Source organism: Ailuropoda melanoleuca, chromosome 2 (assembly GCF_002007445.2).
Source record: "Ailuropoda melanoleuca isolate Jingjing chromosome 2, ASM200744v2, whole genome shotgun sequence".
Lineage (NCBI taxonomy): Eukaryota > Metazoa > Chordata > Mammalia > Carnivora > Ursidae > Ailuropoda > Ailuropoda melanoleuca.
In genome coordinates, this window is record NC_048219.1 from 147,665,237 (window position 1) to 147,687,957 (window position 22,721).

The following is a 22,721-nucleotide window of genomic DNA, read 5'->3' on the forward strand; positions in this document are numbered from 1 at the left end:
TATTAGAAGAAAGTGCCCAGTTGTTCTCAAACTTTTTTTAAATTTTTTAAAAAATTTATTTGAGAGAGAGAGACAGAGTGTGAGCACGAGCAGAGTGGGAGGAGCAGAGGGAGAGGGAGAAGCAGACTCCCTGCTGAGCAGAGAGCCTGTTGCAGGGCTCAATACCAGGACCCTTAGATCATGACCTGAAGCCGAAGGCAGACACTTAACCAACTGAGTCACCCAGGCTCCCCTCAGACTGCTTTATAATTAATACTTAATAATTATTAATAATTAATATATTACAAAATAGTATAAATACTTAGAATAGGCAACATTTATTGAGCTCTTAGCATGTGCCAAGCATTGGCCAGGTACCTTACAGGCAATATTTCACTTATAAGGTAGGTACGGTATATCTTCATTTCTGTATTATTTCCATTTTTTAAAGAATAAGGAAACTGACTCAAAAGACTCAGCAACCTAGCCGTGGTCCCATTGCCATTAAGGTACAGTATGGAGACAACCCAGTGGCATGAGAAAAATCAAAGCTCTCTTAAACCTCTTTGCTGTAGGACACAGCCCTGTTATGGGGGAGACGGCTAGATGTTCTTGGAATGGTAGGTGTAGGTGGGAAAGCAGTGGAAGATAAGATTAGTCAGGTCATTTGGGGCTGAATTATGCAAGATTTTAAATGCAAAGGAACTCTGCAATGTCTACCTTGACCACTCTTGAAAAAAAAAATCAGTTAATCTGCCTCTGTGTTAAGAACTTTATCATGTGGAACACATGTCTCATTGCCTGCTGATTTATTTAAATCAGACAGATGATCAGTAAAGCAATTGGAATAGTGCCAAGGTCCATAGTAAACATGTTACAGATAGTAGCTGTTTTCCTTATTACACTGTGGAAGTATTCTTATCTGACCTCCAGTTAATACACTCACCAGATTAACCAATGCTCTTTCTCTTGTAAAGCATTTTGACTGCTCATCATGAAATGCCATGGCTATGCTAATGCAGGTCAGCTCTCACCAGGTGTCCTAATGTGTTTTATTCTTCCCTAAGATAAGATGTGCTTATTCCCAAACCTGTTTGTCAGTTATGGTTGTTATTTCCATCATGTAAGCTGAGTGAATTATTATGTAAACCAGTGAAACATGAATGTGGGGAGAAAGAGATACCTCTATATTAGCCTAGTTGAATGCTTTGGGTATAGTTGATAAAGGCAAGTTGTTAAAAAAAAATTAGGTCAAATTTGTTGTGGGCAAGAAAATGTGAAAGATAACAAATTCTTATAAAAACCTGGAAATACTCTGCCGTCAGATTTCTTCCTAAGGAGTTTATACTTCTTGCCTAACTTTAAAAGCACATTGGATCATGGGAATCTTTTATGATATGGAACTTGGGTAAATACAAAATTAACCTGAACCTCCGATAAAAAGAAAAAGACAAGGTAATTTGGTATGCAGTTTGTATAATAAATATAAGACTATATAGGTAGCATTTTTGTTGCTCTTGCTTACTTAAAAATTGCTATGACATATGCCCTATATATCCTGTGTTTGGTTTACATTTCTGAAAATAGGAAATAAGAGATGAAATATTGTGCTTTTATTTATGATGGTGACCTTTTTATAAAGTATCTCAGTCAACTCCTGAGGGGAGATGAGTGCCCTGTGGTTGAGATAGTCTTCTATTCAATGCAGGGTTTCAAATTTAAAAGTTTTCTGGTTTAGAAACTATAAATTATTTATGCAGTATCAAGCTTTTTCAGCCCTGTTTATGACAGGTTGGGATTTTGCCAATCTCGGTTGAAACAGTCTAAATAATTTATCTTGTGTTCCTTCAATGTACAATACATTCTGAAGCCCAAGAAATGTTAAATAAGTTTTATTTTCTTCTCTGCTATGCTGAGGTCAGGAAGCTTAAGCTCTTAGACATTCTTTGAACACTTTTTGGTCCCATGTCTTCTCTCAGTGTGCTAGGTCTTTTTTTTTTTTTTTTTAAGCTTTCATATTGTGCTTTTCTTTCATGTGACATTTCTACTTCATTGAACTTCTTTTTAAAGGAATCCTTTAACTCCCATTAATTATCTCTTCTGAATTTCTATACATTGTAATTTCAGTCATAAATAAGAGAATATCTTTGTAAGTAAAGAATTCAATTATTTTTAGATCCCAGTATCTTCCTGGAATACGAACAATGAATTAGTCTGATTTGATTTCACCGAAATGNGGATGTACTGTATGGTGATTAACACAATATAATAAAATAAAATTAAAAAAAAATAAATAAAATTTAGGCATTTATTTGATTTTATTTTCAATATATGAGCCAATGAGATAATGCGAATACAGGTTTTTTTTTTCTTTCTTCATTCAACAGTGTTTTCAAGATTTATTCATGATATATAAGTAGGTTCTTTTATAATTTCACAAGCTATGTAATGATATACCACTATCTGTTCATTCTGTGGTTGGTGGATATTTATGTTGTTTCCAGTTTGGGTTTTTTTGCCACTAAAACAATGTGCATATTTATGCAATGCTGATTCTCTCAGGTAAACTCATAGAAATGAAACTGCTGGGCCAGACATTATATGTATCTCTAATTTTAATTTTAAAAATGTTTTTATTAGGGTAGAATTGACATATAACATTATATTAATCTCAAGTATACAATGCAGTGATACAATGTTTGTATGTATTGTGAAATGATCATCACAGTTAGCTAACATCTGTCACCATACACAGTTACATACTTTTTTTCTTGTGATGAGACCTTTTAAGATCTACTCTCTTTACATAAGAGAGCAGATCTTATGAGATCTGCTATAATGAGACCTTTTAAGATCTACTTTCTTTACATAAGAGAGCAGATCTTATGAGATCTGGCTATAATGAGACCTTTTAAGATCTACTCTCTTACATAAGAGAGTAGATCTTAAAAGGTCTCATCACAGGAAAAAAAGTATGTAACTGTGTATGGTGACAGGTGTTAGCTAACTGTGATGATCCTTTACATCGGAATCCGGGGATGTACTGTATGGTGACTAACATAATATAATAAAAAATCATTTAAAAAAAAAGATCTCTCTTAGCAGCTTTGAGATATGCAATAAATATTATTAACTATAGATCATGCTGTACATTACATCCACATGACTAATTTATTTTATAACTGGAAGTTTGTACTTTTTGACCCCCTTCACCCATTTCACTAACCCCCACCCCCAGCCTCTGGTAACCACCAATCTGTTCTCTGTTATCTATGAGTTCCTGTGTGTGTGTGGTTTTGTTTTGTAAAATTTTACACATAAGTGAGATCATTTGATATTTGTCTTTCTCTGTCAGACTCACTAACTTATTTCACTTAGCATAATGCCCTCAGGATCCATTCATGTTGTCACAAATGGCAAGTTTTTTTTTTTTTGGTTGAATAATATTATACACACACACACACACACACACACACACACGTGCCCCCCCCCCAATTCCTTATCCATTCATCTGTTGGTGGACCCTTAGGTTGTTTCCACGTCTTGGGTGTTGTAAATAATGCTGCAGTGAATATGCAGTATCTTTTTGAGTTAGTGTTTTTGTTTTCTTTAGTGGAATTGTTAGATCATATGGTAGTTCAATTTTTAACTTTTTGTGGAGCCTCCATTTTTTATATTGGTTGCACTCATTCCAGAGACTTATGGGATAGAGGGAGATGCAGTTTGCCACCCAAAACTGTATAAGTTTTTGGAGTTGCTCAAGCTCTCTTGCTTATATAATGGAGGAGCCTATCTGCAAACAGACCAGGAAATACAGTTGAAATATGCCACGTCCTGGTGACACAGTTTGAGCTTATGCATCAAGATAAACCTTTCCTAGAAATTTCAGTTTCATTATCGTTAAATTCTTTTTTGCTTAGGCCATTTTGAATTATGTTTACTCTCACTTGCAAGGAAAAAGTTCTAAGTATGAAAGTTACACACAAAGAACAATAAACCAACTTAGATATTGCAATATGCAGCTGGATTCAATATAATGACAAAAATGCTTTTCTTTATGGATCATTGATTAATAGATATGAAACTTTATGTCCACTGCCAAACCCAAAGCAATTCTGATTACACACACCTACCTGTTCACTAAATGGGAACAATAGTTTGAACTGTGTATTATATTCAATTTAACGCTATCGTTTAAAATATTTTTAAAAGATAAACCAGCTTTGTGTGACTAGGTTTTAGTATTTCACCTAAAATTGTATTTATTGGTTCCCAATTTAATTCTTATGAGAGATTGGAGCCCTTTGGAAAATTGATGAATACTATGCACTCAATATTGAGAAAAATGCTTATAATCACAAAATACAGTGTCAGGGGGTGCATGACTCTTCTGAAGCCTGTACATAGACTTCTGATTAAGGGCCCCAGCCATACGGTCAGAAAATGAGCTACTGAAATTTTTTCTTTTGGGGATTTTTTAAACCATTTTATTATCTTCTATATGATCAAATTTTAGACATGTCTTAAGGATGCTTTAGAATAATGTATTCTTCATATGACTTCTTTATATAGGATATTGTATCCCAAATCATTCAATCTTATTAATAGGATTCAAGTTCAATAATTTGTAAATATCTGTTCTTTAATTTTTTGTGTTTATAATAATTATATGTTTTGATACTCAGTAATAATGATTCACAACCATTATGTATATCTTATTGATTTATCTTTTCTAAAAAATAAAGAGTCCATTGAAGCTTTGAGTCTTTAGTTACCTATTAATAATGCAACCACCTATTTATTTTTGCTTCTATTTGCCTGATAATTTTCTCACTATTTTATTTTGGACAGTTCCCTATCATGTCATTTTAGATGTTTCTTGTTAGCCACATGTAGTTGAAATTTGTTTTGAACTTAATGAGAGCATTTTCTTTTTACCTGAGGGATTAACTTTTTTTTTTTTTTTGGTATGAACAATATGCTGATGCTGTCATCTCATTTTTATGTTCCTTTTGGCTTTATCTTCTCTCTTTATAAAGACTATTTTTTTTTGGCTTTATCTTCTGTTGTAGGAATAGTTTTTAAAAACTTGATGAATTATTTTGGTGTAACAAACCACCTGAAAATTAAGTGGCTTAAAACAACATTTATTTAACTCAAATTCTGTGGGTCAGTAATTTAGAGTGAATTTTGATGGTTGCCTTAGACTTCACGTATTCACACTGTGGTTCTTCTGAGGATTTTCAGGGAGTTACCTGTTGTGGTAAAAGAGGCAACAGGGCCACAATGTCATCAAGCAGGCTTGTATTCAAGGTGATGTGCCGGGATTAAAAAAAGGACATCTAGAGGGTGGGGCCAAGGATCATAAAGAACAATTTATCGGGAAGCTACTTCCACGGGTCAGAACTGAGACTTAATTAAGGAACATTTCTTACCTCTTGAGTAGGGGATCCTAGAAACAGTTGTTGGTCTGGATTTCAGAATTTCTGCGCACTATAACTGTTATGTATCTTTGATCCTTCTCTCTCTCTCTTTTTTTAAATGGGAGTGTCTATTGTGGGTTATCCTGCTCTGTTTCACAGGATATTGTAGGTTGTTGTATAGGGGGTAGATAACTTGTCTTTTTAGATCAGAGGTCTCTAGGTCAAGAAGAACTGCATGTAGACCAGATGTAGATCTTAAAATTCTGAGCTTTAACCACAATGCAGTGATTAGATTAGAGTTTGGGTTGTATCAGTGCGAAGTGAGTGTATTTTGCCTATTGGAGGGATGTGTATAATCGTGGCCAGATATCAGGGTGTGCTAGATTGTTTGCAGAATTGGCCACAATTATTTCCCTTTCATCTTCATGGCCCTTTGCAATGTAATTTTGCAGAATTTCCCATCAGAAGTTAGAGACATTTTTTCTATCCCTCAGGTCTGGGCTGGCCTTATAGTTTGCTTTGACCAACAAAATGCAAAGTTTAGTAATCATGTTCTGGGCCGAGACCTGAGGAGGCCTTGTATGCTTCCCATTGCTTTCTTAAAAACTTCCTCCTATTGCCATGTGAGAAAGCGTAGGCTATCATGCTGGAACATCTATGACGATATGGAGCAAACATGGGCGGTCCCAGCGGAAACTATCCTAACCTACTTAGTTCCCAGGCTACCTGACAGCTGATCTCAGATGGATTAGTGATGCTAGCTGAGAAGAGAACAACTGGCTGGCCGAACTAAATTGCTTACCCACAGAATCATGAGCTAAATGTTGTTCTTTTAGCTCAATGAGCTTTAGAGTGGTTTGTTATACAGTAAAATTGAATTGATAAGTTCTTCTACTGGTTTTCTTTCACTTTTTCAAAGACCTTCTAGATTACAATGTCTTCATCAAATTCAGTAAAAATGAAATTACATTTGAATCTCTTGCTATGAATGAACAATGAAGAATTCACACACATTTATTTTTAGTATCAGTTGAATATTAACATGTTATTATTTAGATTTCATCCCACTTATTTAACCGATAAAAATGCTTCCCCACAAACCTTTTGTATCCCACTGTTCTTATTATCAAATAAACGTTTCGTTTTTTTTTTTTTTCAATTGGGTATTTATTCAGTTGGGTAAAGTTTATCTCTGCATATTTTTTTAAGTGAAGAGTTAATGGGTTGTTTATTTTCATAGCCCCTTTATGTCTTAGGATGCCTTCCAGGAGCTTATGCACACAATCTTTACGATGTAGTCACTTTTTCTTCAAAACTCTGTAGATATTGCTTCACTCTTTTAGTGGCCAGTGTCTGAGAGGAGAATGAGTTTTATTCATTTTTAAAAATTTGATACCATGTATTCTTCCTGAATATTTGTTGGCTTTCTCCCCTTCATCCCCGAAATGATTTTTCCCAGTGATTGCTAAGCGTGGGTCTCTATTCATCAGTGTTGTATACAACATCCCGAGCTTTTTTGAACTACAGCTCAGATCTTTTTTATTGTTCAGGAAAATGTTCTTCCCTTCATTGATTATTGCTTTGACTCCATTTGTTCTCATTTGTCCTTGAAAATACCTATTTTTTTTTAAGTTGGATATTTTGTCAGTTATCCTTGCTTTAATAATTTTCCTATTTTTGTACCTATTTTTATCAATCTTGGATGGATTCTTTGGTTTTTCTTCTAAATCAATAATTCCATTTTTGGTATATTTCATAGTCAAGGAGTCAGGAGTCCAGGCATGACTTAGCTATGTCCTTCATCTCAGAGTTTCTTCTAAGGGTGAAATCGAGATGTCAGCTCAAGCTGCATTCTCATCTGAGCTCTCAACCCAAGGAGAATCTGCCTCCAAGATTACTTGCGTGGTTATTTGGTAGGATTTAGTTCCTCAAAGGCTGGATGCCTCCCTCAGTTCCATGTGATGGGGGAACCACAACACGATAGCTGTGTTCCCTCAAAGCAAACGAGGAAGAGATAGCTTGAGTGACCTAGATGGAACCAAAGTCTCTTCATAACCTAATCTAGGAAGTGACCTTTTAACACTTTTATTGTATTCTGTTTGTTTAAAGTGAGTCATTAAGTCCAGTCTACACTCAAGGGGGTGGAATCACACAGAAGATTACAATACCAAGAGGGAGGGATCATTGTGGACCATCTTGGAGGCTGCCTGTCACAGGAATTTTGCTTAGCCACACAGTATTACCCCCTCTGTCTTCTCTGACTTCCATATTTAGTCAGATATAATCTTATTTCTAGGGTTTCTGTTGGTTAATATTGGGAATTTTTAATAATATTCTCAAAACTTTGTTTTGTAGTCTATTACCTTGAAGCAATTTCTCTTTCCTTTTTTGCTGTTTAATGTAAAGACAGCTGGGTTTCAACACCTACATTGGGTCTCTTCCTCTGTCTCCACATCTCAAACTGTCAGTATTAAATTACAGTATAAACATTGTCAGGATTCATAGGATTTATGCTCTGTTCTAGAATTAAAATGATATCTTCTGTGATTTATCAGTGGGTTGATTCTGTGAAATAAAAATCTATAAAGAGATAATTATATCACCAACATGTAATATTATACCCTGAAGAAACTACTCTGGGAAATTGTATTATGTCTTAAATAACTTTTATTCCTCTATCTTCTCCTCCCCCTTCCCCTCATCTCCCCACCCTTCCCCGTCTTTCCTCTCCTCTCCTCTTTTCTTTATTCTCTCTTCTCTTATTTCTCTCTCTTTCTGACTCCTATTATTTGGGTGATGGAACTCCTGGGACTTGTTTATATCTCCTATCATTTCTTATTTTCTACCTTTGGGATTTTGTCTTTGCTGTTTATTGTGGAAGATTTTCTAAACCTTATCTCTCAACCTTTGTCATGCATTTTAGCAACTGTACTTTCATTTCTGAGATTTCTTTCCTACTCAATTTACCTATTTGATAAAAATATATAAAATAAATAGTTGAAAAATACAAGCCTACTAAATTCCTGTGACTTATTCAGTTTAATCAGATAGTGAAAAAGACACAGGAAAAAATGTACACATTTTATGTCATGTTCTTTTATATACTTGAATAATTCCACCAATATTTAAAATGTAAAGCTCACTTTCATGTCCTAAAGGAGTGATTTAGAGGTTTAGAGCTTTTGACTGCTTTTCTTTGCAAATTCACCCTGGCTGGAATTATCACCTCCATTCTTATAACTACGGAATGAATCTATAACTTTGCCTTTATCTTCTAGTCTTGCTGTAGTTTTGCACCAGCAACCTGCAGCATATTTTCTGTTGCCTATCTTGTTATTTAAAATTGACATGCCCCCAAGCAAGACTCATCATCTTGGTGCCACCATTCTTCCTGTCATATTAGCTCAAAACCTTATGAAGTCAGTATGATTTTCAAAGAGTGAAAATTCAGATGTGTAAAATGTAACATTCTTTGTTTTCCTATAATGAAAATGTAATTATATTTTCACCTCATGCATTATTCCTTCTCATAGTAACAAAGCAACCCATTTACTTCTAGGAAAACTCAATCACTTTAATGATTTCTTAATTGTTAAACTCAATCAAATTCAGTGATCTCACAGACCTGCATATTTAATGTTTATGTTAAATACTTATCTACATATTTATATTATATTTTTACATATTTGGTGTTTCCTACTCCTTTTCCCTTCACTTCAGAGGATGCATTATTGGTGGGAGGGGTCTCTGCCTCAGTCTTGATCTGCCCCAAGCTGCCATTGGCTGAGATTTTTAATCTTCTTGACATCAGCTTTGGTTATCAACATCAGTTACTTCTTTTGCTGAGATGTTTCTGGGGGTACCACCACAGTGTGTGAACTAAGAGTCCAATGTCACTTTCTGCTGCCATATTTTTTTATCACCATATCTGACACCCCTTTGGGCCAGCAACTCTCAAATAACTTCAGTATCTTGAGGACCCCTCTGTAGGGCTGTCGAGACCTAGGAGCATCATCAAGACCTGTGTGCCTGAGATATCACAAGCCTTGATGCATCATGGGGGGGCAAAAAGGAGGGTACCCTTCCACTCTATCCTTTGGTCCCTAAGAATAAAGGAGGGGCTTGTACATCTTTCTGACTCTTTTTGACCCACAGAACTTAGGAATGTGGAAGAGGCAGAGAAATGGGGGTGGACAGTGTCCCAAGTCCATACTCTGAGTATCTAAGCCCTTTTCTTCCCACCTGATTTTTTTCTTCCTTTCCAGGGAGAGTATACATGGAGGGAGGGCAGAAAAAAACTTTCTTAACAATTTTCTTTGAGAATCTTTGATGTTATATTCACAATGCAACTTTATTATTATTATTATTAATCATTTAAAGGAAAGGATTTGATGTCTTTTTTCCTCTTATACTACTTTGACATCTTAAACAGAACAAAATCTACCTCATGTCCCCCAGACCATTTTAAAGTGGGCCGGGGGTTAATGTATATGTGGAAAAAACATCAGTTTTGTACTTCCCATTGCCTATTAAATTGGATTTATCTTTAATTCCTTCCTCTTTTTGGCTTGTGTATCCAAGATCCAAGACCTCTCTTTTCTTTAAAATACACTTCCTTATTTGTGCCTTCCTTTCAATTCTGACAGGTCTTGCTCTAGTGAAGACCCTATCAAATGCCAGGATTACTGAGATGGCCTCTCAGCAGACCTCAATGACTCAAGTCTCTTGCGATTTGAATCTATCTTTTGTATTGTTGCTGGAATGGTTTTCTTTAATCACCACTTTTATCATTTCATCCTTTATTAAAAAATCTACAGTGGTTACCCCTAGGTCAAGTTCCAAATATTTTACTAGACTTCTGGGCCGACTGTAATTGGGAGTCACTTTATCTATAAAACCTTGTTTTCCCTAGTCTTGGCAAGAAATTTTCAAGTTGGTTTCCTTATTTTCCTTCATTAGTCATCCTAATTTTTACCTTTTAACTTACTCTACATCTCCTTCCCGTCATGTCAGCCCACTTTTATTTCTTGTTTCCCCAATTTTAATCATCTTTTCAAGACCCAGTTCAAGCCTCACCGCTTTCCTGATGTGTCTTCCCCAATCAGAAACGATTCACACTGCTCTCTCTTGCCGTTGTTCCCACATTTTCCTGAAGATTAGAATCACCTGGAGGTGGGAGAGGTTTTTACAAATTCCGATGCCCAGGTTACACTCCATACCAAACGAACTAGAATGGGTAGGGGTGGGAGTCAGCCCTCAGTGTATTTTAGACTCCCAGTGATTTCCATGTGCAGTAAAGTTTTGGGAACCACTGCTTTTGGTTTGCTATAATGTGCGTCAGCTGCACCTTAACTTTGTATTTGGCTATATTTGGTCTAATATTGGTCTCCAGTTCTTATTATCATCTGTTGTTGTTATTATTATTATTATTATTATTATTATTATTACTGTCTGTTTTCCACGTAGACTGTAATATGCCAATGGAAGGCAGACACGATTTATGCTGATTAGAGGATAGACGCTTGTTGGTGCTCCACCCAGATCCTCTTGTACGTCTTTCACCTATCTGTTGGCCCCTCCTGCAGCCTTGGTATGGATTTAATTCCAATGGCCAGCACCTGGCCTTTTTTGCCAGGCCAGCCTCAGGCTCCTTATCTCATGAGTCATGTGCTTGGGAATATGTAAGACCAGCTCCTTTGCTTTGTTTGGATAAATGTCAGAGTCTCCTGCAGGATTAAGGGTACCCTCCATGGGACTTAGTCTGAAACACATCCTTCCATGGCTTCTTGCTGTTCTGCTTTCCCTTCTCCCTTACTGATTTCTCTTGGGAGCTCCTTCTTAATAAATCACTTGCTCATGAATCTTCATCTCAGAGTCTGCCTCTTGGGAACCCAACCTAAGATACTTATCTTTCGTTTGAAGCAGAGTGCTAGGCACATATAAAATTCGATGAAGATTTACTAGAACAGGGATTCTTGATATATGAAATAGAAACACAATTTAATAAAACCTTAGTTGAAGGTACTGAAATATAATATTCAGGGGTTCTCTATAGAGTTACATATACTTTCTTAAATGTAATTTTAAAAATCTTGGACATATTGAAATCTCACTTGAGGTAGGAAATATAGGGTAGGTAAAATTTTATTAACAATATTTATAAAAATACCTGAGGAAGAGTTTGGGACCAGGCAGTGTAGTATCAAGGCAACTGTATGTTACTGTTTTATCACAGAATGGGAGAACCTGCATTTAATTGCATATGACACATGTTGAGAGGAATTTCTTTCCTCTTGACTTGGGCCTAAGAATTTGCATCTCTAGCAGGTTCCCAGTTTGGCATCATAATATTGGAGTCAGAGGAGAGGGGTCAGGCTAGACCTCTGTGCATCACGTTTCACTAGCTTAGAGTAGGTAAAATTTTGTTTTTTTTTTTGAATCATGAAGATGATCAAATATTGACAGAATCTGCCTGAGATATTCAGAGGCAGGAAAGCAGCAACCAATCACATTTGGAGCAATGATTAGAAAAAAGAAAATTGCACCTTGTTACTGTTTAACTGAATGTTCAGCGAATGGTTACCCTTAAACTATCAGCTCACCTAGAGCAGTGTTCTAGCCAGTGAAGCAGAATTTTAACATCTTGAATTAAAAATTTTTTCTCCTTCCTTATCTCTTCTCGGGGCTAGCAGCAAGTGATTTAGCATCTCTCTTTTCCTTCTTACTCTGTTTCTTCCTGGGGTCCATAATATAGAATCGAGAATGCAGTTTATCCAACTGTTTAATAAGGTATGTGGTCATGTGACTACATTACATGAGCGTATACGTATATGTATATAATCATGAATTTTACAAGTTATGCAGAACTTGAGCTTATTTTCACAATTATTTATCAGTTATTTGAGGAAGTTTCAGGCATTAGCATATAAAGACAACACATGTGCATAATGTTTGACATAATTTCCCAGTTTTCGCTACCTATTCTTACCAGTGTATTCTGGAAAAGCTATTTGTACACATTTCTCTGTATATGCAGGTTTCTCAGCTAATGGATTTGCTCTGTTTTCATGGAACACATTATGCATGATTGCAAAAATGTCTTTCACATAGCCACAATTTACTTTTTTTGTTTACTTGCCCTCCTGGGTTGTATCACAATTAGCAAATGATGAGGCCCTCTTCCTGTCAAAAAGTAAACCACTACCATTTTAGTATGTTTGGTGTAAAACAACGTTCCACTAGATGGCGCTATTGGCATGCAAATAAAATCTATTGTAGCTTGTCATTTTGGCTTGTGAATCAGGTCTGCTCCCTGCTAAACTAAATGGATTGGGATGATTTGATATTTGGGTAAGAGACCATGCATTCCCAGAGGTCCTTAGAGGACATAAATCAAACAGTGAAGAAGGCTTTTTTGGTCCAGTCTTCATCTAGACCACTTCTTTGCTGGTATTTTTGGTTCCTTCATGCTAGTCCACTGATATCTACAAACAATCCCAAAGTGACGTCATCTTTTGACCCTGGCCTCTGTGCAGTCTATGGATGCTTCACCCAGTCTTGTCTCAGCTAACTGAGGGGAGTGATGGGTTTATTAGATTATGAACTGTTAACAGTTAACTAATTTTTTTCAGTTTGTCCAGTGGTCCTCAAAGGTGCAGTCATTGTACCAGCAACATCACCTGGGACTTTGTTAGGAATGCAGATCCTTAGGCCCAAATCCAATCTGCTGAATCGGAAACTCAGGGTGGGGCCCAGCAGTCTGGATTTTCACAAGGCCACCAGGTGATTCTAATGCACATTGAACTTGAGAACTGCTGTATTAAATCCTTACAGGTAACAAAACTCTTAAACCCATTTGAGCTAACCTGTCTCCTAAAAGTCCTTAAAAACGAACTTTGAAGGCAGACAGGTGGATGAAAAATGTTTGAAGGTGAGTGAGGGTGTGTTCCACCCTACCTACAGAGAGTGCTAGCTCTCCCCTCCCTTTGGGTTCTGCCCATCACCACAAAGCCCCCCAGCACCAAAGAGGGGCAATATTTAAGCTTCTATGTCTAGTATGTAAATGAAGTGGAAGATAGGCTTGTCATTCATATTTTTTTTTGGAGAAAGAAGTGTGAGATGTCCAGGATGGCCGCCAGATGGCAGCCTTGTTCCTGTGCTGTCTACATTTCTAAAAGGCAGTTTCTGGCGCTTGACCATAGTCAAAGAAAGGCGATCCAGTGACAAGGGTCTTGTTGGCTAGGCTGTTTGTGGTTCCTCTACTGCTGCATGAATCAGGAGGCGGGGAGGGCAGGAATTGCTTAGTGGGTCAGAGAGCTACCACCTAAGACTGCTTCCACTGTTGTTCCCATTTCACTGAATAAACACGGGGATGCTAGGAAGATTCAACACCCCGAGACTGCAGCTCAATCAGTCAAGCATGGTTGGCTCAAGCAGGTGCTGGGATAGCTCTGTCTTCAGTCCTTTCATGAACGCTGAGTACCTGCACTTACAAATCACTGGGGAGCTCTCCAATCCCCTAATGCCCAGGCTGCACCCTAGGCCAATGCTGGCAGGACCTCAAGGATAGCTCCAGGGCATCGGCATAGTTTTATCCTTACCAGGTGATTCGAGTGTGTGTCTAGGACTGGGAACCACCATATTAAAGAGGTGAAGGTTCACTTTGTGGCACAGGTGTTTGAGTGGAGAAACCTTGGTGGTCACCTCATACCCCACTGTAAACCTCAACAGTGTAGAGTTTGTTGACTTGGCCAGTTTTCATATTCAAGAAAGAGATTCTGTTGTACAACAGAAAGGCATCACTCCCCTTCTCCAACCTCTTTCACCTTTTCCCTTTCCTTCTTCCCTTTCTCCCTTCCTCATTCCTCTTCTTTCCTTCCTTTCTCCCTCTCTCGCTTTTTCTCTTTCTCTTCCTTCCTTCCTTCCCTTCTTTCGTTCTTTTTTGGTGTGAAGACAGAAAATCCAGAATTGTGGCCACCAATTGGGGCTATATAAAAGGAAAATTTTGACCAAAAACATATAATCAATGTTGTGAGTTTAAAATATTATAAACCACAACCCCCCCCTTTTTATTTTTTTTGCCTTTGGCCACACATTCTTAGATTCCCCAGTCCACAATCCCTATTTTAAAGGCTATGATAGTAAGAAGAAATTACATCAGGCTTGATGAAAGGCTGCTGTTTTCATCTCATTACTTCGTCCTTATTAGACAGAATGAAAACATTTATAATAATGGGTGTTAAAATTCTGTAGAACTACTTATTGGAGTTGGAAATTGTTCCCTAATACCGAACTCCTTTTGTACTGAGCTGTGTGAGTTTCATGAAACTGTACATGCGAGTACTTTCTTCTCGATTTAATCTGGAAAATTCTACATATTTCCCTGTGAAATTCTTAATAATAGGTCATGAAATCTGGAAGGAAACATGGTTGTGGCATGTGAAATATGAGATATGGTTTAACTTTATAGAAATGAGGCTAAGTTTTGTCCTTTGTTACCTAAAAATCATCTCCAGAAATCCCAGTGTTAGTGATACATTATTAATCCTCTAGACCATCCTTTTTTGAAATGTTCATGTTACTAGAAGAAATAATTCGTTAGGTCCTTACCTGGCAAAAGTTTATCAAGTCATTCTCTGTGAGTAGAGGTTGGATTAAAAAAAAAGTTGGGAAACTCAGGCAAAGGGAGCCAATGAATAAAGAACAGACTAGAGAAAAAGAGAAGTAAATTGAAGAATGGGGACTAGAGGAAGCTTTATTTTCCATTTTGACTTAAGGATAGGTCAAGACCAAAACTTTGGAAATTTGGAAGTAGCTCATTTGTAGAACTGATGCTCTGACTTTTTCCAAGTGATACTTCATTGGTTTGTGGGTGCTTTAGAGAACAAAAAGGCTGTAGACTTTATAGTGAGGTGTCTTGCATTCCAGACAGGTTTTCTGGATTTTAGAGACCTCTCACATTACTGTAGATATGTCCAAGGCAGTGCGCCTCGTCATAACTTCAGCGCTCTCCTGCATTTGAACCAATTAGTCAGGAAGCGGTGAACTTCTGAAATCATGGTTTAGATTCAGCCTACATTTAAAATTGACGCGCACGGACTCCCTGACCGATGTTAAGCACTTCTGTCTGTGCGGGATCGGCTAAGGGTCAAGAGACCTAACTGGAATGGAACCTAATTTGTCCTTTAATCGGTAAACCTCGATTCCTATGGCACTATAAAAATTTTAGGCATCAACGCCTGTCTAAAGACATACACATATTCAATTAGTGGGAAGCCAGATCATTTGTTTCAATAGCTGCTTTTATTTTCTGTTGTTGATATGTTAAAATAGTTAAACACTTGCATTCATCTCATCCTATTAAAGGGACTCCATCAGGGAACAGGGAGGTAACATGTTTGGTGACAGCAGGCTTAGTCACCCTGCTGTGAGAAGGAGATGAATAATGTTTTTTAATCTTACATCTATTGACTTTCTCCTTTTAAAATGTATACACCATTACTGAAAGGAGCTACGACAGACTATATTTTGTTAACAGTTTATCTTTTTCATATCTTCATTATTAAATCAAATGGTACATTTACTTACATGGTTCTACATAAAATGAAATNCTTTCTCCTTTTAAAATGTATACACCATTACTGAAAGGAGCTACGACAGACTATATTTTGTTAACAGTTTATGTTTTTCATATCTTCATTATTAAATCAAATGGTACATTTACTTACATGGTTCTACATAAAATGAAATTGCATGACATTTCTTATTGTTTATAATTCCCGTTTTGAAAGATCTAGTCACGCATTCTTGAAATTCTATAAATGCTTTCAGTCTTCATACTAGTACTTTTCATTTTTCTTTCTTGGCTATTTGGCTGCCAGATCCTCTCCCATTTTAAGCATTATCTTGCTTATGTTATGCGATTTACCTGCTATTTGTCAAAACAATTTTTAGAATGACATTTTCTAGTTTCCCATTAGAGCTCAGCATGAAGAAAAATTGGATATAAAAGATCATATTGGTGAATATTTTCATTAGACAAAGCCATTTTGTGAAAATTCAGAATTCTAATAAAAACAATTTAAGAAAATCGATTACTTCATGAATTTAAGAAGAACCATATTATCCTAAGATAATACTTTGTTGAAAGCATGGCATTTCCTTCAAAAAGACTGTAGCTAAAAATGTAATTTCTTTTTATATCCAGACTGATTTCTTGTAGATCTTGTTGTTGTGGATCATGATTAATTGTACGGCTCATGCAAGTCAGAATTATTCCACTCTAGGATTATGCAACAATTAGTCTAGAGTCTGGCGTAGTGTTCGATAATCTGTAGTCTCACAAGAGCATTCTTACTAAGTAGTAGCTTACTCAAGAAATTAATTTGTTCTCACTGTTTCCCTGGTTAGAAAAAAAAATATTTGGCCACCTTGGTTATAACTACCCTAAATACTAGTGACTGAGTCATTGATTCAGATAGACATTTACCCCACTTCAAAATCTCCAAAATTGGGATATATCTTAGAGTCAAAGATATTGTACAGTTATAACTGGCAGTGTTTTATTCTTTCTTAGTGACATAGAATAATTATGCATTATGCAATCGATGGCATCATAGATTGAAACGACATATAACTAAATTAAATGTGGAATTAACAGTGATTTAGCAGTTTTATATTTCCAAGGGGATTTAAAAACAGTTTTTCCTTTTATGATTAATTGTGCAGTCAAGATTCTTATACCATTTTTATACATCAAAAGCCCAAAATATCCTGAGTGTGAGGAAATAAACAACAGTATATTGTGGAAATTCATCATAGTTTAGAACTGGTCTAGGTGTATTGCTGGGGATATTGACTACTTCCAGCTCTCACCTAATTTGTTTTGAACAAGGTTTTCAAGTTAATTGCTATTAGTTGAATTTTTCTTTTAAATTTCCTATAAGCGTGGGATTATAATTTGGTGTTCTGTCCTGGATCTTTTATAAGAATCATAAAACATTAAAATTGATTATGAAAATAAATGAGGAAAGCTTTCATATGTATGTAGGCTTTTACAGATATTGGGTATTAAAAATTATTTGGTAAGTGACTTTGAGCTAGTTAATATAGGGCTAAAATGGTGACAGAAACATGATACTATATATATATATATATATATATATATATATATATATATACACGCCATTAGAAGGGGTCGTTTCTGCAAGGGTAGACTGCCTGAAGCTTTGGCAGATGAAATCTGGACAAGAGTCTACCTTTCCTGGTAAATTTCTGTGCAGCATGCGTAGATATTCATCATTGTTCCAAAAACCTAAAAACTGCTTTCAAGATAAGGATTATTTCTTCTTAAAGTTTTTTTCCCCCCACTTGTAGGTAGAGTGTTTATTGGATACCTGTGAAAATCTTTTATGATAATGCTGAAAGAGCATTTCTAGCATGACTTTTCTTGTGATCCCTTCCCCTTAACACCCCAGTGAGAAATTAAACTCTTATTTTTTCTAATTTCTGTTAGCTCCTTATATGCAGCTTTTATATGCAATGGCCACGGTAGTTACAATTGATTGATCCATTTGTTTAATAATACTGAATGCATCCTATGTGTCAGACATTCTTTTTGGCACTGAGGATACAGCAGAGAACAGAAGAAGTAAACATCTCTGTATAGAATTTACCTTCTAGTGAAGTGAGGTCAACCCTAAACTTCATAAGTATGTGTATAATATGTTAGAGCATTGTAAGTGCTGTGCAGGAAATAATACAGGATAAGGGGGATGGGAGGTACAGGGTAAGAAAGGTACCAGTCGTAAATAGGATGATCGGGGTAGATCCCATGGAGAGAGTCCCCTTTGGGCAAAGACAGGAATGCAGGAAGGGAGTAAAAAGAGGGTTCTAGGATAAGGAAACAGTGAGTGTGGTCCAAAAGCCCAGGCAGGAGACCCCGCTGCCAGTGTTCAGAAGGGTGTGGGGAGGGGCCAGAGAAGTAAGGGAGGCCAGATTTTGCATGGACATTGGCTTTTACCTAGAGGGGAATTGGGGGGTCACTGTAGTGTTTTAGCTGCAGAATGGCACGATCCACTGTCCTTTGAAAAGTGTCACTGTGGCTGATCATATGAGATTTTATTGTCACTTTAGCAGTCTTATTTATGATGATAAAAGTTGCATTAAGTGGAGAGGTCATAAGTTAGGTCAGCATTTTTGAGTGAAGCACATACAGAGAGCATTGTGGAGTAAAATGTTCTAGTGTCTGGGACACCAAATATTCCTACCCACCAACAGCCAACCTGCTTCAGGAATTATATTAAGGTCCTGAAGGAGAGTGACTGTTAAGTTCTGTTTTTATTGTAGCCTCACATATTGTGCCTATGTGTGCTCAGTGACATGTCCTGTCTACCTCCTTGCCAATTGACTCTGGATATAAAAAGCTGATGTCCCATATGACCAATGGCATATGTGTCAAGGCCAAGTCTTCACAGTCTAGATAGGATTGGTAAGTGACTCAACAATATTATTCAACCCCTATATTGGATCTTATTCTCAGTGCTGGGAATATAAGAATTAGTAATGAATGGCTTCTTCCTCAAAGAGCTCATGCCCTGGGGAAGATCTAAGAGAGTTGTGTGTTGAGATTTTTGCTGTTTTTACAAAACAGGAAGCAGAAATATAGTTAATTCTGTTCCATTCAGTTTTCTTCTGTCAGACTATTATCTCTTGGCTTCTGTTTTTTTAATTTTTAAAGATCTTTAAACACTTTTTTAATTAGGTACTTCATTTAAGACAATATACAAATAGAATTTTCCTACAGAATCTCAGGAAATATCTTCTGCTATCTTCTCATAAGTGTGCTTAGTCAGTCTAAATGGTTAACTCTGTAAGTAGTAAGGTTAAATTACCTAACATTTATGTGGCCCCTTCTATGCTTTGCCTAGACTATGCAGACTAAAACCGGTATTCCTCATTATTCTTCAGTGAAGTCAAATGTATGTTTTGTCTTCAAATACTTTACTTGATTTTTTTTGTAGAGACACTGATAAGTCAGTTTGTTTCCTAAAAATAAGTATGGGGAAAATTAAGATTATTTGGTAAAATACAGGAAAACTGGTTTCAAGTAATTAACCCTGCTAGGAGTTGCTTTCTTAGCTTTGTTACTCTGTTTGGTTCTGCCTAGGGTAACACAATATTTCTGCCACCTGGTAACCATTTAGTGGCTTGCTGTCTGTCAAATTCATTAATCTAAGATCCACAAAACACACTGACCTCATCAAGAACTATCAGCCACATTAATCACATGGTGAGCAGTAATTAATACCCTTGCTGCACATCTCAGCAGATGCCAAGTGGTAACTGTGCCCAGAGACAGAGACATTTGGTGGGTGGTCTGAAGGTGGTATTCTTTTAGGATGAATTGAGACACATTGGTAGAAAACTTGCTGCCCAAATGAATGAGAAAATCAGATTCCTTACTTGTCTATTCTTAAGCACGCCCAGTGGGCGTACAGATTTCCTTGATGGCCTTGTGTAAAGGGAATCATCTTTCCTCTGTGCTACAGCAGGATCTTTGATCTGTTTCTCTTAACGCAGTTATCATAGAGGTTTTTTAGGAGGCATTTCCCCTCTCTCCTATTAATATGTGAACACCCAGAAGGCTGAATATATGTTGTATTTATATTTCTAAGTCTGGACCAGCACAGTTCCTGGCACTTGTTACTATACCATTAGGTACCTATTAAATAAATGATTGACTATGCACATGAATATACGCAAACAAACAATGATAAAACACATGCTTCTCAGGGGTAGACGGTTGGGCGTCATGTTCCTATCCCAGCAGTATGTCGGGCAGAGAGAAGATGCTCAGTAGAGTCTCACTGAATGTATGCACTTCTTGACAAAGCCTTCAGTAGGATGCCTCTCCCTGGGACCACTGCCGACCCTGTGCATGGTGGTAAATGGGGTCAGCTGTCAAATGAATTTTTAAAAGACCTCTTTATTCAAAGTAAAAATATTTTGTAGAAAGTTAGAAACTATAAACAACAACAACAACAATAGCAACAACAAGCCTGGAGGGATATTTACTGTAAGTGAAAAGATTTATGTAATTTTACCTAAAGAGAGGAGCCAGCAGAAGTCCCTGATATGTTTTCAGAATTCTCTGAGGACTTCTGATAAAGAAAGNGGGTCAGCTGTCAAATGAATTTTTAAAAGACCTCTTTATTCAAAGTAAAAATATTTTGTAGAAAGTTAGAAACTATAAACAACAACAACAACAATAGCAACAACAAGCCTTGAGGGATATTTACTGTAAGTGAAAAGATTTATGTAATTTTACCTAAAGAGAGGAGCCAGCAGAAGTCCCTGATATGTTTTCAGAATTCTATGAGGACTTCTGATAAAGAAAGAAAGACAAATGATCTGAGATATAACTTTCTTTTCTAAAACACTTAAAAACCACGCACACACGCACACGCACACACACACACGCACACACGCACACCCATAACTCCAGAAAGGTTATGTTACAGTCTCATTTTTACTGTAGCTAATAATGACATCAAAATAAAATGAAATATACCTTTCTATTTCCGGCTAAAACAACAATAAATAAAGATTTTTTTTATGTTGAAGGATTTANACCACGCACACACGCACACGCACACACACACACGCACACACGCACACCCATAACTCCAGAAAGGTTATGTTACAGTCTCATTTTTACTGTAGCTAATAATGACATCAAAATAAAATGAAATATACCTTTCTATTTCCAGCTAAAACAACAATAAATAAAGATTTTTTTTTATGTTGAAGGATTTTTGTAGCTTACATTACATAGAGAGTTTTGGCAGTGGAACTAGGTCAGTTGTACATTAAATGCTTATTAATGATTATATGAATTTATTAAACAACGTAATGGCATTTCCTTTTTTTGTCTTCAGAATGTACCATGTGAAAGGAAACTTTGAAATTCCCTCATGATTTTCTGAGTTCAATTTTTAATGGAAAAACTGTTTGGCATGTATCGGCTTATCTGGGGCTAGGTGAGTAGTGATCAATGAAGAAAATATGTCTAATTTACCCAACCGACTTAAAGCACTCTAAAAATTCTAAACAAAAATGACAGGTAACCCTGGCAAAAAGCTAACTGAGGCAGACGTTGGCATTCAGGACTTGTCTCTCTAATTTAGTGGCTTGTGCCTTTCTGACCTGCTGCTTCACTCATTTGATATTCTTATCAATTATTCATTCGTCTGGTTTCAGCTTGGCCCTCAATCTGATCATCCCATCGTGTAGTCAGCTGGTCCGGTGTCTCTGCAGAGCTCATGGCCTCCACTTCCTTTTCTCCTGTGTGCAGGCCTGCCGCTTAAAACACTACCAGAGGGCAAACACTACCCTCTCTGTCCTTCCCACTGCACTGGTTTCAATTTTAGGTGGGAAAATACATCTGAAATAATTAAATTTATTAATTTACTTTCAGAATTAAAATACGTATGTTCAAAATGGGTTGTTTGTTGTTATAGTAACAAACTATAATTGAACTATAATGATTTACTATAACAAATCATTTCATCAATTTTTTATTCTATCCTAGGTCCTTTTCATTTCTTTTCATTTCTTTTCTTTTCCTTTTCTTTCTTTCTTTTTTTTTTTTTCTTGAAATGGGGGGAGGAGCAGAGTGAGAGGGAGAGAGAGAATCTCTAGCAGACTCTGGGCCGAGCATGGAGCCGATGTGTGGCTCTGTTCCACGACCCTGAGATCATGACCTGAGCCAACATCAAGAGTCAGAGGCTTAACTGACTGAGCCACTCAGGTGCCCCCATTTCATCAATTTAAAAATAGTCCTTCATTGCTGTCCATTTCACCACTTTTCACCTTTCTGAGCCCTGAGCTTTGTTTATCTGCACTTAGGTTTGCCCCCTCTGGCTTGTAACACAAAGCACCCAAAAATTGGGCCTATTTCATTTCTTCACCAGCTTTAGGGAGTTTTTTTGAAAGGGTGAAAGTAACAGTACTTTAATTCATATAATCAAAATATGGAAAGCAGTTATTTATTTCTGTGACCGTGTCATGTGCCTAAACATTTTTATGTTGGAAAGTATGTATCATCTGTATTTGCCTCATGAAAACATGCTGGAGACACCTAGCGTCCCCTTTTACTAAGCAGAAGTAGCGTAATAGTTCCCACCCTGAGAGGATGCTTTATCATAGCACACATATTTAAGGTATTGACCTTGGATTCATCATAAAGAAATTTAAAAATGATCAGACCCATAGTTTATTTTCCAAGTATTCTGATAGATGGTCTGGGGAAATACAGTT